Here is a 20,302-nt window from a genome sequence, read left to right on the forward strand (position 1 = left end):
CGTCTACTGTCTGAGTTTGGGCATCCTTCGCCCTCTCTGGCTCTCGTGTGTTTGGTTGTTCTCTGTACAGCTGCTAATTTCTATCCCAGGCTACCTGTGAATGATGCTTCCTTGTTTCAGGCAGGATGGCTGCTCCAGCCCCATCCCACCTGGCTCAGGGCAGGACCAAATTAGAAGACGGTATCAGAGACCAGTCTGCTGATACTGGCTCATCAAGGTGGCCTCCTCTTTCCTGTTTCTCCCTAGTTCTATTGTGACAGTGCACACAAGACTGCTATAACCTCCCAACTCTGCCACTCTGCTGTGTATCTAGCCGTAGAACTAGGTTTATATAGCGACCTGGGATTACAATCCTGGTTTTTAGTAAGGACTGTTAGAGAAGACAGCTGGCTGCTTTGTTCACCCACGGGGGCTGCTGTTTGGACGTGCAGGTATATTTGCTTCAGGATCTGTGGCTGCTCAGGTGTGTCCCAGTGTCTTTCCTGTGTGTTCTCAGAAGCAAATAGACAGAGAGCTTTACAGTAGTGTTATTTTTATAGCAAATGAAATGAAGAACAGATTTTAGGATGGCTTTTAGTAGACCTAATTTCTCAACCATTAATTAATTTCTGAAACATTAATTAATTTCTAATTCATTAATGAATCATTGCTATAAAAGATGGTAAATCAAGAAGACCTTTCTTCTTATCGATCTGCTGACTTCTATTCGTTAATATAAACTCTACCTATTATATACACCTACACATACTCAGGCACACGTAAACACACATGTATGCCATTTGGGAAAGGTTAGATGCAGTCTCACAGTATTGTACCTTCTGCCTCCAAAATGTTCCCTGACTCCTGGAAAGAAAAGAATGTACAACCTTGGAAGCTTTAAGTCCAAGTGTGTGATGTCATTTCCTGTACAGTCTGTGGACTGTAAATTCCAAAGAATATTAGCAACACAGTTAAAAATTACATTGGTTTTTTTACCCTGAAGCATCCTGATTTTGAGAAATAGTCTTTGGGGGCAGGGAGAAGATGCAAAAAGCAGTCCTCTCTTCCAATCTGCATAGACTTCAGATGCAATTGATACATCACTTACATTTCACCCAAAAGTGCTCGACAAAGAATTTATAGAAATGTGACCCTTTCGGTTTAATGCCGTCTGCATCTTTTGAAATCACATAGAAATACTCGCCAAGATAATTAACCTCTGCTGTCAATTATGCAGCTGAAGCTTGGAAACGTATTTATAGAGTGTATGATTCTTAAAGGGTTAAGACCGAAAATGTCTGAAGAAAATCAGCTTAAATATGTTATACAGCAAAACATGTCATTGTGGGTATTGGAGTTAGGCTATGATAATGAATTTCAGACTCAAATATTTTCTTTGATTGTCACAAAAATATGTGAGGAGCGTTGGCTTTCAGTGTTCAGCATGGAATTGGTTGCATTTCATTACCGGAGGCTAATTGTATGAAAACTGTTTTCACATCCAGAAGTCCTGAATTAGTAGGGTGAGCAGAATCTACTGGGAATCCAGACAGCCTATGTAGATGATTATTTAAAAGAGAGAATTACTAGTGGTCATTGGGATTTAAATGCACTCTGAAGGGTGGCGCAGAAATGAACGCTGGTCCCTCAAAATCACACCCATCTTTGGTTAAAGCCCTGCCCGTGAACTGCTTGCTTCTAAGGACTTCAATAGCCCTTTCCAAGAGGATATGGAAATTTCTTTGGAGTCCATAAGAGTTCTCCGTTAGATCATTATGTATGTCAGTAATGTTGAACAATCAAACTGGAAGAAAATACGCTATTAATCTGCTTCTTCCGGAATGTCTCTTTATTGTAATCATTCATCACCACAAGCCTAAGAGGTTACTTATAATTTTTTAAAAAACCGGTTGCGATGCTATGCCTTGGTTAAATACCACACAGTACGTGAACGCAACAAACCGAAGAGAAAGATGGGCTTATTGCCTGATAAAGGATTACAGTGGAAGTGAAAGGCTGACCTACAGTCAGGAAATGTTAATCATTTTTACACCAAAGTGAGTGTAACGTTTCTATAGGGAAATTACTTCAATCTGGTCAGTGCAAGGAGCAGTTTGTATAATCGGATTGCAAATAAGGTTTGATCACATTCCAGCTTAATCTACTCTCTGAGCACCATTTACCGCACTAAATCAAACCCGGGGAAGCTGCCGGCGCGTTTTACAATCATTACACCCAAGGGGCAGGGACTCGGTAATAAACAGCAAATAAATTGAAGCACTGACTTGCCTGCTACAGGGCATTTCTAATTATCCTCTAGCTTAGCTGGAAATTGTCATGCTCTCATCACAGCCTATTTTAACTGCTACTGAATAAGAGTGATACTTTTAGGCTGAGTTAATTGGGAATATGAGGAAATGCAGATTGCACCTCCCTCTCACCCTTCTATCCCTTCCCCTCCACCCCACCTCCCAACCCTGTCAACTTGTTGTAGGCATTTAAGGAGACCTGAGCAAACTGTTTATTTTGCCTTCATCTGTCTGCCTCCTCCTTGAGAGAATCAGAAATGTAATGTAACAACAGCATGCCTTGTTTACTTCAATTATAGCCCAAAGAACCATCGCACTGGACAGCGCTAATAAAGATAACTTACACATCCTCCCAAATGGGTTGGTAGAGTCATGATGGCTGGTTCCATGCCCGAGCTGACTGGCAAATAGAGTTACCAATCTGTGGCATCACATGATAGAAGCTGAATCAGAAAAAGTAACTTGGCCAGCAGGGGCCCATGGGGACCTCCAGTATACCTCCACCACTGATACCCCCAACTGTCCTGAAAGCAGAATCAAGAGATCTCTGGTCCCAGGGGTCAAGAGGAACAAGCTGACGATCAGGTTTTGAGCATCACAGAAATATTTGCTTTGGGTAAATGCTCTTGGGAGGTGAGGACAGGAAAGTGTTCATATCCTGTAATTCATTTGAAACGTGAGGTATTGAAACCATCCTTTATGCAAAATGACCATGAGGGTTAAGATATTAAGGTATAATTATTTCTCCTTCAAGTTCAAAGTCTGTGACTCTAAGGTAAATCCTCATTGAAATGGATGTCCGTGGTACCCAGGCAGACATAGCAGTATGGAGGCAGTCTTCCTAAATGGGAAGTGACTTGACTCTTCTAACTGAGCTTTTTAAAGTGAGGAGAGAAAAGAGGATATGACCTCTCCAGGAAAGCAGAAGGTTCTAAACTACCCAGGTCTGCTCCCAGCTTCCGCTCTCCCACCAACCTCTGCCTGCCTTCCTGCCTTGAGAGGGAAACTTTTAAAATGACTTTATTGGCTCCCCTGGGAATCTCAGGATGAAGGATGAATAACATCCTGTATTTGTGAAGCTCTCTGACTTCACTCCATATCACACAGCCCAGAATTCTACCCAGCCCACCTTTCTAGCCCAGCAGAGCAATTGTACAGCCAGACTGGGGAGGGGGAATTTCTCTCTCTCTACTCAGATCAGCGTAACTTGGGAATAGGAGGAACTTCTCTTCCACCACCCACGCAAAGCAAGGCGGGGTCTTCCACAGCCATCACCTTGCATTACAAAATGGTCTTCTGCTGATGGATTTCAAAACAACTTTCATTGTATTTGTATATTTTGCAAAATGTGAAAATACAAAGTAGGTAGGTATTTTATGATCTGGTGCTTTTAACTACAAAGAATTTCTCCATGGTGTATTCATTTCTCCCTGCAGATTGTAGGAAAGCAATGCCCGTAAGCTTCTCTATTTAGGAGCAATTATGACTCCCAGCCTCCTTCCCTCCGACTTCCCCTCCCTACCCTCACAGTGGGAGGACAATTAACCACTGGAGTGTTGTCACGATGGGCACTGTTATCTCCTCCTCTTCTGCAGGGATGGGACAGTCAAGCATGAATCCCAGGGCAAGGGGAGTCCTCATTAGACAGGAGCCCTCTCAGGTCCAGCCATGAGATGCAAGCCCTTGTTCTTAAGGTCTGTCGTGGTGGTGCTGGGTAATACTAGCAAAATGTGACATGTAGGGGAAAAAAATAAAAGGATTCTCTGAGGGGAACACGGCACTACCATATTTTAAGAAAGACTGCAGAAATTTTAAGTTCCTGGTGGTCCAGGGTAAGCTGACCTCAATTTTAGCAAATCGGGACCATCTGGACCTAGAAAAAGATGAAAGGGAATTGTCTACTTAACAAAAGCATTTTTCCCTTTAGAAACGTTATCCACAAGACTTCCCTGGTGGCACAGTGGTTAAGGATCCGCCTGCCAGTGCAGGGTACATGGGTTCGAGCCCTGGTCCGGGAAGATCCCGCATGCTACGGAGCAACTAAGCCCATGCGCCACAACTACTGAGCCTGTGCTCTAGAGCCTGCGAGCCACAACTACTGAGCCCATGTGCCGCAACTACTGAAGCCCGTGTGCCTAGAGCCCGTGCTCTGCAGCTAGAGAAGCCACGGCAATGAGAAGCCCGTGCACCGCAACAAAGAGTAGCCCCCGCTCACCGCAACAAGAGAAAACCCGTGCGCAGCAACAAAGACCCAAGGCAGCCAAAAATAAATAAATTAAAAAAAAAAAAAAGGAAAGAAAGGTTATCCACAGACTTGCTTTAAATAGACACTTCCATTAAGTACCTATAGGGGACACAGTTACATAGCCTGGTGCTGCCACGCCACTTCTGAGTCACCTTGGACAGGTTCATCAGTTTCCTTATCTCTAAAGTCAGGATTGATAATGCCCAGCTCACAGGATTATTGTGAGCAATAGAACTAAATAGATACAAATCAAAACCACAGTGAGATGCCACTTCACACCCATTAGGATGGCTATTATCAAAAACGTGGAAAGATGTGGTGAAATCAAAACCCTCATGCATTGCTAATGGGAATGTAAAATGGTGTAGCCTCTGTAGAAAACATTTTGGCAGTCCTCCCAAAATTTAAACACAGAATGATCCAGCAATTCCACCCCTAGACATATACCCAAAAGAATTAAAAGCAGGAACTCAAACAGATGTTCTTTTACCAATGTCCACAGCAGCATTATTCATAATAGCCAAAATGTGGAAATAACTCAAATGTCCAATGGATGACAAACGAAACGTGGTACACAAATGCAATGGGAAGCAATTCTGACTCATGCTACAACATGGATGAACCTTGAGGACACTCTGTTAATTGAACTAAGCCCGACACAAAAGGACAAATATTGTGTGATCCCACTTATGTGAGGTAACTGGAGTAGTCAATTTTGCAGAGACAGAGAGAGGAATGGCGATGGCCAGGGTCTGGGTGGAGAAGGGAATGAGGGGTTGTTGTTCAATGGGTACAGTTTCTGTTTAGGATGATAGAAGTTCTGGAAATGGGCAGGGGTGATGGTTGCACAGCATTGTGAATATTCTTGATGCCACTGAATTGTACACTTTAAAATACTTAGGGAATTCCCTGGTGGTCCAGGGGTTAGGACTCCATGCTTTCACTGCTGAGGGCCCGGATTCAATCCCTGGTCGGGGAACTAAGATCCCACAGGCCTCACAGCATGGCCAAAAAAATAAAATAAAATAAAATAAAATAGTTAAAAGGGTAAATCTTATGTCTATTTCACCACAATAAAAAATGCTAAAAAATACTAAATAGATAAAAACAGTCACCTCTGATACAGGGGTTCCATATATGTTAGTTGTATCTGAATGATTTGACTTCTATAAAAGTGGCTTGTATACATTTTTAATACCTTCCCTTACTTCTTCAGTGGGTGTCACCCCCAGCAACACATTAGAATCCCCTGGGGCACTTTTAAAATATACCAATGCCTCGACCTCAGCCCAGAGGGTGGCCTGCAAGCAGTATCATTTGTTTAGCCCAGGGTACTAGACAAGTATGATCATCTTCTTTATGTGCCATGATGTAAAAGTGTAGAGAAGCACTGCTTGGCTAAAGTCTCATCTCTATATGGAGCAAAGAAGGGTGTTTAGCTTCAAGGCTACAGATGACCTTCTGAGACCTAATAAATATTGAGGGGTAAACTTGGGAACTAATATTTACGGAGCGATGACACCCCACCGGCTACACATATTCCACCGAACATTCTGTGAGTCCCATTTTACAGATGAAGAAACTGAGGCTCAGAGATACTAAGTGGCTTGCCCAGCTTACCTATACATAACAAGTATGTGGATTAATCTGGATTTATTGGGTCTGACTCCATATCCAGTCTTTTTCAGCTTTCTTCTCTCAGCCCCAGCATTTGTCTCATGGCACAACCAGAGCGTCAAGGTGGATTAGAACCAAATCCCGAATCGTGGCCTGGCTGGAGATAGGCAAAGCCCACTCTGGGGCCACAGGGAGGAGCCAGTACCCACCCTCCCCGTTCCCTCCTAACAAGGCCTCATGTGCTATTTCTTGTGTCTGTGTCACAGGCATTAGACCCCGTCCCAAACGAAGGCCACCCCACTGTGGTGCCTTTTCTTTTATAAAATAACTAAAACTGGGTTTAGACCTGGAAGCTACTGATTTCCCTGATAAATCCCAGTGGCTCCCTTTACTGCCAGGCTGTCTAATGAATATGTTTACTTAGCTCCAATATTAATTATCATTCCTCCCTGACTAACAACATATATAATGACCATTAATTTAGCTAAGTTTTAGGAATATACTCTCCTCAATCAGACTATACAATGAGGTGCCATTTATTAGGTCTCAGTTTGTCCGACGTGTTGCCTAGTGCAGGATGACCGACATGCCTATACTACTTAACTAACTATACCTACCCTACTTAACTAACTATGCTGACACTCTATAACTAGCTATGCCTATACTACATAACTAACTATACCTATACTACTTAACTAACTATACCTATACTTCATAACTAACTATACCTACCCTACTTAACTAACTATACCTACACTTCATAACTAACTATGCTGACACTCTATAACTATGCCTATACTACATAACTAACTATACCTATACTACTTAACTAACTATACCTACCCAACTTAACTAACTATGCTGACACTCTATAACTAACTATGCCTATACTACATAACTAACTATGCCTATACTACTTAACTAACTATACCTATACTTCATAACTAACTATGCCTACCCTGCTTAACTAACTATACCTATTTTTCATAACTAACTATACCTATACTTCATAATGAACTATACCTATACTTTATAACAAACTATACCTATACTTTATAACTAACTATACCTACACTTCATAACTAACTATACCTATACTTTATAACTGATTATACCTACACTTCATAACTAACTATATTACTATGCCTACCCTACTTAACTAACTATACTATACTTCATAAATAACTATACTTCATAACTGACTATACCTATACTTCATAACTGACTATACTTACACTACTTAACTAACTATACCTACACTTCATAACTAACTATGCTGACACTCTATAACTAGCTATGCCTATACTACATAACTAACTATACCTATACTACTTAACTAACTATACCAATACTTCATAACTAACTATACCTATTTTTCATAACTAACTATACCTATTTTTCATAACTAACTATACCTATACTTTATAAATAACTATACCTATACTTCATAACTGACTATACCTACACTACTTAACTAACTATACCTACACTTCATAACTAACTATGCTGACACTCTATAACTAGCTATGCCTATACTACATAACTAACTATACCTATACTACTTAACTAACTATACCAATACTTCATAACTAACTATACCTATTTTTCATAACTAACTATACCTATTTTTCATAACTAACTATACCTATACTTTATAAATAACTATACCTATACTTCATAACTGACTATACCTACACTACTTAACTAACTATACCTACACTTCATAACTAACTATACCTACACTTCATAACCATCTATACCTACCCTACTTAACTAACTATACCTATACTTCATAAATAACTATACCTATACTTCATAACTGAACCATACCTACACTAATTAACTAACGCCACACTCATCTCCATTTAGCACTGTTTTTTTTTTTTTTTAGCACTGTCCTTTTTTAGGTGTCTATTTTATCAGATTTTGCAGAAACCCAAGATAAAGTTTGCAAAACGTTGTGTTGTAGCTGTGGGTCAGGGTCAGAGATGACAAATGCATCCAGATGAAATGCCCTACCACATCAACTCAACTCTTCCTGGCCCAGAAGCGCCATGACAGGGGCACTGCTCATTTTTATGTGCCAAAGACAAGCCTTAGACAAGGTCAGAGTTGAGAGTCAGAGTTCCCAGTACACTTGGTGTCTAAAGTATTTGCCTGAAGCTACACAAACACTGGGTCTGTGCAGGTCATTGTCCTGTTGGACTGCTAGCTGTGTTCATTTTCACATCCCCAGTAATATTCTAAAGTTGTATTATTTACTGTAAGGTGCTGTCATGGGAATCCAGAGCTCTCTCTTCTCAACTGCACAGGTAGCAGAGACTGCTATTATCACCTGGACCAGGCGGGCGATCATTCAACATCAGCCTGAGCATCAACTACACTTTTTACTTGACGGTGCACAGACTGACTGTTCTGGGGTGAACTGTGTCTCCTCCCAAAAATATGTCTTGTCCTCAGATACCTGTGAAGGTGACTTTACTTGGGAATAGGGTCTTTGCAGATGTAAGCATTAAGATGAGGCCATCAGGTGGGGCTCAAATCCATTATGACTGGTGTCCTCATAAGAAGAGGAAAATGCCACAGGGAGAATGTGATGATGGAGACAGAGATTGGAGTGAGGCAGCGGCAAGCCAAGGGATGCCAAGGATTGACAGCCCCCTACCAGAAACTGGAAGAGGCGGGGAAGGATTCTACCCAGAGTCACAGAGGGAGAGTGGCCCTGCCGATGCCTTGCTTTAGGATTTCTAGCCTCCAGAACTGTGAGAGAATAATTTCTGTTGTTTTAAGCCACCCAGTTTGGTGTACTTTGTTACAGCAGCTCTAGGAAACCCTTTTCTGAGTCCATTTGGAAGGGTATCTGCATGTAAAGTGTCTACATGTTGTAGCTGAGCTGTGCTGTTCTACACTGTGTTCTTTCTTTTGGTTTTGAGGCAAATTAATTAACATGATACAGAAAGGGAGAATACAAATGCTGAAGCCCTCACTTTAAGCCCTCATACTCTTTTGTTCTCCATTATTACACCAAATTATTTAATTGGGTCTCTCTGATTGTGCTCAGACGCAGAAAAGAACACAGTCTATTGTGAGACACCCTACAACCATAATGCAATATCAAATTCAATTCCCATCCAAAGTGCTCGCTGCTAAAAGCCTGTTCTGTGGCTGCAGATTAATGAAGATCTGCACTGAGCAAAGTGGTGGTTGTGGAGACATTATTTTCCTCCAATAGAAGGTCTATTCTTGAAAAACAATAAAAGCATAGAGAAGCGTTAGTCTGCTTATGGATAGAAATAAATCAAAATGAATAAGAGGGTTGACGGAAATAGTCTGAAAGCAGCAGAGTAGAATTCTGAAAATACTGTTTTTGTTTTTAGAGGACATTTTCTTTCCTTCTCTCTCTTCCACCCCCCACCCCCGGAGACCCTTATAAAATGCTGCTGGGTGCAGGATCAAAAGCTGCAGAGTGAAGAACAAATCTGACCATTTGAAACCCAGTTATAGATAATTAACATTTTAGAAATGCAATCCAGCCCAGCCTTGCTGTGTATACTCACAGCGCGGAGGAAAAGTGAGGGGACTCCGGGCCATGGTGTAAATTTGGGCAGTAAGAGTCACATCCAAAGAGGCAACAATTGTAATGATGGTGAGCAGTCATCATGCTGCTTTCAGCTAAACACTAGATCAAGGCTAGATTCTCTCTGCTCCCTTTGTTCTAAGACTGTTAGGTTTTCTCCTCCTTTCCCTTCCTTCTTCTCTTCCAATGTTCCCAGAGCCTTTTTGCCTTGGAATGACCTATTTTCACCTCCCTTCCACCCATCCTAATTTTAAGCCCCATCCTAAATTCCATAAAGAATTCCTCAACCTGACAATATCAATCTTCATTAATCTCTGCTCCTTCCTAACTTCCCAAGGCACATATTGTCTGTACTGTACCTTTGGCACAGGTGTGTCTTGAGCTATACACCTGAGCTGTCCAATATGGTAGCCACTAGCCACATGTAGCTACTGAGTGCTTGAAACGTGGCTCATCCAAACTGAGTTGTTCTGTAAGTATAAAATGCACACTGGATTTCAAAGACGTAATACAAAAAGAAAAGAATAAAATATCTCAATAATTTTAAAATTTTAATTATGTGTTAAAATGATATTTTTGTTATACTGGGTTAAATAGTATATATTACCAGAACTAATTTCCATTTTACTTTTTTTTTTACATCTTTCTTGGAGTATAAGTGCTTTACAATGGTGTGTTAGTTTCTGCTCCATAACAAAGTGAATCAGCTATACATATACATATGTTCCCATATCTCTTCACTCTTGTGTCTCCCTCCCTCCCACCCTCCCTGTCCCACCCCTCTAGGTGGTCACAAAGCACCGAGCTGATCTCCCTGTGCTATGCGGCTGCTTCCCACTAGCTATCTATTTTACGTTTGGTAGTGTATATATGTCCATGCCACTCTCAAGTATCTACTGGAGAATTTTAAATGGTGTATGTGGTTCCCATTTGCAACTTGCATTGTATTTTTGTTGGACAGTGCTGCTATGTACAATTAAACATGAAGATCAATCTGTGTTATGACTGTTTAAGATGGTAGTAATCTGGCTTCCCTGGTGGTGCAATGGTTGAGAGTGCGCCTGCCGATGCAGGGGACACGGGTTCGTGCCCCGGTCCGGGAAGATCCCACATGCCGCGGAGCGGCTGGGCCCGTGAGCCATGGCCGCTGAGCCTGCGCATCCGGAGCCTGTGCTCCACAATGGGAGAGGCCACAGCGGTGAGAGGCCCACGTACCGCAAAAAAAAAAATGATATCAAGCTCTCCAAATGAAAGTCAAATCACGAACCACACCATGTCTGACCAGGGAGCTTAAAGCCTACTTAGTATTCTTGCAGACAACCTCAAAACCATTCCCTGGAAGTGAGTTGCAAGAATCCACGTCATGCAGCTCTCCAATTCTTCTTCACTGCAAGACCATTGCTCAGATGACTTGACTCTAATTCCAAGGTTTGTAATCAGTTCGTGATGCAGATATCTACACACTGTACAAGATCCCCAGCGATCCCAGACAGGCCCCTACATGTATCTGAATGACTCAATCCACACACTTAGGAATGAAACACATTTAATTTTATTTTCTCTATGAAGTTAATTTCTATTTTGAGTCCCCATTCCATAGAAGTTATGGAGACCTAATTTCAGGCAAGTGGGGTCTCTCTCCTTTCCCAGTTCTGGGAGGATTATATTGTGCTCAGGTATTGGGTCCCCCGGAAGCATACTTTAATATCCTCAACAAAGCCACTGTTGAAGCATTACTTGATGTCTTCTGTGTAATAACTAACATTTTTCTGCGCTTTCATGTCCCATGCATTCTCTCACTTAATCTTCTTGATGTACATGGCTAGGGGGAATATAGAATCTCTCCCCAAACATGTTATCAAACAAAATTGGAACAACTTATCCTAATGTGCTTTCTTTTTTCTTCACATTTTAAAATCTCAGAACCAAGGTTACTGTCCAATTAGTGAAATAATTTTATTGCACTAGAATGTAATGTCTATGTGAGCAGAGTCATACCGCTGTTCTGTCCCTGACGCCGAGCACACTGCCTGGCACGTGAGTGATCAATAAATGAATACATTTCTTGGTTGTGGTACAATTGCGTTACTCCTTATGCTATTTCTGCTCTGTAGGTATATATGATTTATTGTGCATCACTTCAAATCACTTTTTTGGAGTTAGGTGGAAAATAAAGAAGAAGGGAGGTGAGAAAATAATGGAGAGAGGGAAGTAAGGAATGCTAGGGTAATGTGAAACTATTCTGTGTGACTCCACTAGTTGACAATGCAACATTGCCGTTTTCTTACTTTTTTTAGCTATATCTTTTTCTATATCCTTTTCTACTAATGCACTTTTAATGAAATTATGCATTGAGGGTTTAATATATGCAAAACAGATCAAAAAGAGATCTAAGCAGAAGAGTAAATTCATCTATCCACCCAAAAACATTAACTGGCTACTATTACTAGGGGATACAAAGCCGGAAATGAAGAACCTCACAAGTGCTTACTGTCTACTTCTAGGTGGGATAAACCTATAAACAACAGAGTGACAGATGCATGTATAAGTACAGTGAGAACAGAAAGGAGTTCTGTGGGACATTGAGAAGATTATGTGACCGGAGTCCTGAAATACGAGTAGGTGCCTGCCAGCTGGTCAAGGTTGGGGAACTGCTGGCAAGAGAATTCCAGGAAAAGGTACATTTCTTTCCACACTCTTTTTTTTTTTTTTTTTAGATGTTGGGGGTAGGAGTTTATTAATTTATTTATTTATTTTTGCTGTGTTGGGTCTTCGTTTCTGTGCGAGGGCTTTCTCTAATTGTGGCAAGCGGGGGCCACTCTTCATCGCGGTGCGCGGGCCTCTTACTATCGCGGCCTCTCTTGTTGCGGAGCACGGGCTCCAGACGCGCAGGCTCAGCAGTTGTGGCTCACGGGGCCTAGTTGTTCCGCGGCACGTGGGATCCTCCCAGACCAGGGCTCGAACCCGTGTCCCCTGCATTAGCAGGCAGATGCTCAACCACTGCGCCACCAGGGAAGCCCCCACACGCTTTTAAAGCAAGGAATATTTGGAAGGTTTAAACTCACACACAAGACTGATTGCCTCAAAACAAGAATAGTTTAAATTTAATTTAGTTTTGTGTTACCTAACAGTATACTTAGATTGTTATGAGCCTAATTCATTTGGTCAACAGATTTCCTGTTGAAACACCATGTACCAGAGACCCAAACCTCTGGAGCAACGGTCTCCTTTTGAAAATTCTCCCAATTGTACTCTAAGTGCTTTGAGTTTAACTAACCATGAGGAATCTCCTTTTGAAAATAAAGTCATTAAAAGTTGGATAGTGTTACTATTGAAAAAGATTCTTTATGAAGAAGTTGATTTCTTTGATATAATATTCATTTCCCTTGGGGAAACACTTGATAAATGAAAATATTTTTACAGCAAATAATCTATTGCTTTAAGTTCATTTAACTGGATTTGATAATCTATTTCAATTCCGGTGGCAAATGTCTATGTGGAAAGAATTTTAATTAAAATAAAAGTAATATATGCATATGACTTAAAAAAAAATACCGAATAGTAGAAAGAGCTTATAATGGGAAAATAGTTCCTTGCCCAAGCCTCCCCACCCCCAGCTAGGGAGGTGAAGGGGATTCAACAATCTTTACTTTTAGTACTTCCAGTGGTTATCTCCATATCTCAGAATGATACACTTCACCTTTATTTCTTTATTTTTCAAGGAGATGTGGTTTCACTTATATTCCTCATCTCCATATTTTAATATCACTATGATTTACTTCTATTTGTTTACCTCTGTATAAATATAAATATGCTTAAAGTTACATTTCTCACTCTGTCAACTGAAAACAATATATCTTAACTCCCAAGTTTGTGAGGTAAAGATACTAGCTCCTCTATCCTTCTCTCCAGCTGTCTTCCCCAACTTTTATCTCCCAATTTGGGCAAACTGTTTTTTAAAAAATAATAAAAATTGGAAAAAAGTAAAGCAAGGTCAATATGTAAATATAGTTCACTGCAGATTCAAGTGTTGTGCTATGATTACATTTCTCCATAGCTCCAAAGTGATTTTCCCAATTCTACTCAACGAGTATTATTAAAAATTTTTAAATTGTTTTAAATTTAAAAATTAAATTTTTTAATTTAATTATTAAATTTTATTTAATAATTAATAAAATAATTAAATTTTATTTAATAATTAATTTTATTTAATAATTACTAAATTCTAACAAATTAAAATTTAAAAACTTAAATTTAAAAATTAAAAACAAGTATTATTAAAAATTTTAATAATATTATTAAATTATTAAAAATAATTATTAACTTATTAAAATTATTTAATCTATATTAAACTCCATCACTTACTGAAAAGTCTGCCATGGGTTTGTTTGCTTTAGAGTCAACATCAGACTTTGCACAACTTTTTGATTTTCCATGAAATTCTGATAGACTCTCTTTCTCTGGTTGAGAGAAGAATCATCTGCCATCTTATGATATCTTTAATATTTTTCAGCTTCTTACTCATTCTATCTATTACTTAGAATCAACTTTACTCTTTTTCATGAAGTCTACTGACTTTCTCTGCTAATTACCTTCATCTTTGGACCATCACTTTCCTATATGGCTATATTTTCTCTCATGAAGTTTTTAGTCCCCATTTTATCTCTTGCACTCTGTATTTTTAGTAAACCCTATAGTTCCTTTGACATCTCAATTTTTCTACCATCTAAGGGGTATCCCTTCATTTCTGGAGACTTCTTTCAGGGAACCCTCTGTCCACTTGCAAGAGTATGGATAGATCATTTTCTGAGGCCTCTTGTACAGCTGTCTTCCTGGAACTTCCCTTCTGTGCTCTTTTGGATTAAATATGCAGTTCCTTGCATCTCATGTCTTCCGTCTTTTGAGTTTACTCTTTCATTGTGGTGGAGCATATCCTCAAAGAATTTTCCAAAGAAGGGTATATGAGAAAAACTTCACAAATTTTCATATATGTGAAAGTACATTTATTCTATTCTCCTCCTTAATGAATACTCTGGCTGCGTATAGAAATCCATTAAAATGTATTATTTTTCAGAACTTTGAAGAGACTGCCCATTGCCTCTTAGCATCCAGATTGCTGGTAAATCTGACGGTAGTTTAATTGTTGGCCTTTTGAAAATGATCTAGTTTTCCCTCACTAAAAGTTTTAAATATGCTTTATTATTCTTGTCATTCTAAAATTTTATAATGATTGTCTAGGTGTGGGAGTTTTTTATACAACCTATTTAGTACTTGGTAGTCCCTCATTTTGAAGATTTGTGCCCCCATTAGCACTGGGAAATTTCATTATGCTTTTGTTGTTATTGTTATTTTCCTCATTTCCTTATCTTTGGTGTATCTGTGCTTTCTTTTTTGGAACTCTTATTAACTGTGTGTCGGCTCACCTGACTTGATTCTCTAAGTCCTTATTCTTTCTGTCATATTTTTTGTTTCAGAATTTGTGTTCTACCTTTTTTTTTTCTCAATTCTTTATTCTTCAAACATCCAATTTTAATCTCAAAATCAGGAGTTTAATTTTTAAGAGTTTGCTAACTATTTCTGTTCATGATACCTTACTTTTATTTTCTGGATGTATTATCTTCTGTTTTCTGCTGATCCCCTTTTGTGTTTGTTTATCCTTTGCTTGTTATTCTTTCTTCAAACACCTAGTGATTCTTTTTTTTTTTTTTCATGGAAAGGCATTTCATTTAAAATACAGCAGTGTGCACATGTCAATCCCAAACTCCCAGTCTATCCCTCCCCCCCATCCTTCCCCTGCTGATGACCATAAATTGGTTCTCTAAGTCTGTGAGTCTGTTTCTGTTTTGTAAATAAGTTCATTTGTATCTTATTTGTTTTAGATTCCACATATAAATGATATCGTATGATATTTGTCTTTCTCTGTCTGACTTACTTCACTTAGTATTGATTGACCATTTGTATTTAAGAATGAGGCCATGGGAGGGCTTGTAGGAGCTCAATGTCGATAGGCAGTGCTTATCAGCTGGGAGATTTCTTGGGTAAAGTGACCATATACTGATAAGTAATTCCCTGCTGTAAGTCACACCTCTCACAATAGATCTCTCTTTTAATTGCCTTATCTAAGTATGGCATCTCCCCAGGATTCTGTCAGGGTGGCTCCGTCTCTCCTTGGTGTTGTGTCTTCCACATATATTATGGACTGCAGCCACCTCTATCTTATGTCTTGGTCAGTACTTTCCATTCCCTCTTTTTCATCTAGAAATGTTTTTAATCCCTCATTTACTTACAAACCCTTTCAGTTTCTCTTCATTACTTGGGATTACGCTTTAAAATTTTTCTTTACTTTCATTTTAATGAAATCTGGAAGTAGAAGTAGAAATACATGTGCTGAATTCAAAATAGTAGACTAAAATCATTAAAATTTTTCATCTATGCACATATTGGGTGTGGAGTAACTAAAAAAGGAATTTGGGGTTCTTTTTATATTTATTTCATTTGCTTGAGAGTATATCAGTTAGGAGTGTCTTGGACCATAAGTAATAAAAAACTAGTTAACGTTGGCTTAAACAAGTAACGGGCTGTTTTTGTCTGTGAAAAGGTTTGGAGGTAAGTAATTGAGGGTGTTCATTCATCTTCTCAGTTGTGTTATGAGAAGACCAGACTCTTTCTGCCTTTCTGCTTTACTCTCCCTAGTATGTTGGCTTTTGTCCTCAGGCTTGTCAACTCAGGCAAATGGTTCCTGCAGCTCCAGGCAACATTAACATCTGAAGCAGGAAAAAGCAAAAGATTTCCCACCCCTCCTCCATTAGACATGCACTCATTTCTAATTGGGCAAAACTTTGTCATGTGGCCACCCTTATCTTTATGGGATCAGGGAAACTGAATACTACCCTTAATTGGGCCTATTGTTATCCTGAACAAAATTGGAGTTAGCAAGGAAGGAAAGGGAATAGATAGATACTGGATAAACAGTCCGCAGTGTCTGTAGCAGGGAGCAAAATATGATTTCTTTTTTAAATAAATGTTTTTAAAGATGTACAAATACGTAAGATGCAATGTAAGGGATCACCAAAAAAATTGCAAGAGTATACAAGCAAATAATATATGATACAATTTAAAACATTGTAAAAATTTTAAATCAGGTTTGTTGTATTTGTTGAAACCATCTTGCAGCCCACAGTACAGTATGAAAAGTTGTGATTGAAATGTATCTGGGTTAGATGGTCATTGACAGACCATAGACTTCTACCTTTTTACACAATTGAGAACAATATTTTCTGTGGGAGAAACTGTCTCAATTTTTCTTGAAGGTTGCTACCCCTTCCAGCTTGGCACTCACTATACCCAAGGTTAGGACCACTCCCAGGTGAGAGCAGGGCCCAAGGCCATTAAAATTGTTTTAAAGGGAAGGAAGGTGAAAATGAAACTTAGGGGTTGTTCTTGACTTATAAATGCCTGGTATGTTAAATATTTTTTGTGTATTAATATATAACTGTCTGTCTCGGCCAAGACCTTATCTTTTTGAGATATCTGCCGCAGCAGGTGTGCCTGGGACTCCAATGTCCTCTCCAGCAAACTCCTTTTCCATTTAAAAAAATCGTTGAGGAACATTTAATTTCAAAAGTGTTTTGCTGCATGTGATCTAAACCCAAAATAATGGTGGTTTCGACAAAATAGAACTTTGTTTCTCCAATATGAAAGAACCCCAGAGATAGGAAGTCGAGGGCTAGTAAAGCTGTTTTGTAAAGTTGCCATGGTCCCAGCCTCCTTTTAGGCACTCTTGTACTCAGCATATAACTTCCCCATGATGGTTCAAAATGGCTGCTTCATCTCCAGCCATAACACCTCATTCCAGATAGCACTTTAAAAATACTTCCTGGAAGTTGCACATGACACTTCCTATAAACCATTGGCCCCATATATGTCCACACTTAGATTTAAAGGAGGCTGAGAAAAACAGTCCTGATTCCACGTGGCCAGTTAAAATTCAGGTATTCTGTCACCAAGAAAGAAGAGATACTGGGGTCAACTAGTCATCTTTGTCACAAAAGGTAACTGACCATACTTAACAAGGCTTTCTACCCTATGGTACATGTGTGCCAGGCCCTGTCCTAAGTGCTCTGCATATATTCACTTATTTAATTCTCATAACAATTCTGAGAATTAAGTGTTGCTATGCCCATTTTACAGCTGAGAAAACGAGGTGTACAGAGGTTCTTCTGTTTGTTTGATACCTAGTACACAGCCTAACACAGCACCCATTGCCCTGAAGTATTTAATCAATGCTTTTTGGTGACCTTGACTGACACTGAAAACGCACAAGTCTGTGAGAGACTGATTTAAAACCTGTTACTTTAGGTAATTACATTTGCAAAGAGTTTTAAATAGTTGATGTTTATTTTCTATGATTCTGTGCTGGGAAGCATGCATTGCAAAGCTGGGTGCTTGAATGAAGAGCTCTCGTGATTACACTTATTGGCTAAATATCCCAAGGGGACCAGAACTGCCAGGCGATAATTTAAATTGCTGGGCTTGGGGTTCAGCAAGTCCGCTTCTATGTGTCGCTGTACTGTGAGCCATCTAAAAGACCTTGGGAAGTGGCTCTAGAACCAGGAAAGACCAGAATTTGGAGGTGGGGGGAAGGATACACATGCAGAGTGGCTAGTGGAAGGCTGGCTTCTTTACATTAGTGTTTTCCCATTATTTCCTAGGGGGCATCCTTTCAAGTCCTGTAAATAGAATATGACAAATGGCTTCTTATTATTCGGACAATTGGACCAGGAAGTATATAAGCAAAAATCTACATTTCAAAAAAACACTATCATATTTGTTTATGCATTTTCTAATTGCTGTGTCTGTGGGCTATTCTTGCGATAGCTTGCACATTACACAATGATGACAAGTCAGATTCTTTTACTGTGAATTTTTTAATATTTCATGTAAACCATAGACTGTAGTGTTTATTACAGCTTCCTCATCCTGTAGGACGTTTGCCAAATAAAATATCAGGAAGGAAACCCTGAAAGATTTTGATGTGTGAACCTTTTTTTAACATTCCTTAAAATATATTTCCTTTCTTAACAGCAAAGGAACTTTAGCTATAGAAAGCTTGTACTGTGTTATAACTCTCATATTACCCTTTCCACAGCCGTTTTTCTTTGGCTGCATGGTGTATATCATTCATTGCAAGTTTACTTCATTCCTCCGGATCCATCGCTGATGCTCTGTGGACCATAAAATTTCAGCTGCAAAACCAGAGCATCTCATTATTTCTGAAATATCAAGCTTGTATCTTCCTGATAAATAATTCCTACTAGTATAATGTATCGGACTAAAACATATTTTCTGAGGCCAGTGAGGTTAAAGCGGCAATCTCACCTTTTTTAATTTTTTTGCCCTGAAGACAGTGATTTCCATATATAGAGTGACCCCAGTTTGTGTTGAACACGGGGAATGAGGATGAAGCATGAAACGGCACATATTGCTGTCAGAGATTTGAAATGAGGCCTGCTAACCTGTAGGCAGCCTTCCAGACTAATCAGCCCCTCGCATTACCAATGTATTCAGACAGCTCCACACCTGAGCTAGCAATGGGCCGGGAACTTTTCCCTTTCTTCCCCCTTCTTCTTCTCCCTTTTAAATCACAGCTGTTGACAAACATTACATTTTAATGCAATTCTTCCTTCCCTCTCCTACTCTGCTGCAAAAAGAAAGACAATATCCATTGATAGCATATCTCTGAGACACTGGTCTCATCTGGTTTCCCCAAAGCTTGAAAAGTGGGTGCAACGGTTTGGATTTGCTTGTGAATATACATCAGTCAGCAGTGCTTAAACAGGTGATAACGTTTTTTACTCTTTCAGTTGACAACCGTCAGCGTTGTGGAATTCAGGCACTTACTAAAGTTGGCTGCCCGTTCCAGCAGAAGACGTTTTTTTAAGGGAGATCACATCACCGCTCTGAGTTTTGTTTGTTGCACATTGCAGGGCAGCAACGTTTGGGATTGTGAAGAATTTTTCTAAAATGAATAATGTGTTTTCTGCTTCCTGAAGTCCTCTCTTTTAGGGTCTGTTTCATAAATAAGGAAATCTGCTGAAGTCTTGTTGACAGATATCTGTCCCAGGTCTGCAACTGAGTGATATCACAATTGAATATATGTATAAATATTTATATGTAATTTAACATATATATTCATCTGATATGTATTTGTATGCATGCACACATATGCATGCATATATACATATGTATATGAGCACAACTCAGACGACTTTAACTCATTTCAATTGTCAATTATTCCTCAATCTATCGGTTGGGGCTGCCCTTCGGAGAGCCAAGTTAACGATGCCAAGAAGCATTGTGGTGATTGTGTGCTTTGCTGAGAACTCCTTTTCTCTGCTGAGACTGTACGTAGTAACAGTTACAAAGGTGGTTGTAACTTCAGAGCCTCGAACCCTTAGTGACCATGAATTATTTCAAGTGGTCTTTGTATCTCTATGCATACCAAGCCTTCTCAGGAGTCTGCATCAGCAATATTCCTGCATATAAGGAATACAAAACATAAACAATTCTAAAATG

This window comes from Leucopleurus acutus, assembly GCF_964270905.1.
Source record: "Leucopleurus acutus genome assembly, chromosome: 18".
NCBI classification, from domain to species: domain Eukaryota; kingdom Metazoa; phylum Chordata; class Mammalia; order Artiodactyla; family Delphinidae; genus Leucopleurus; species Leucopleurus acutus.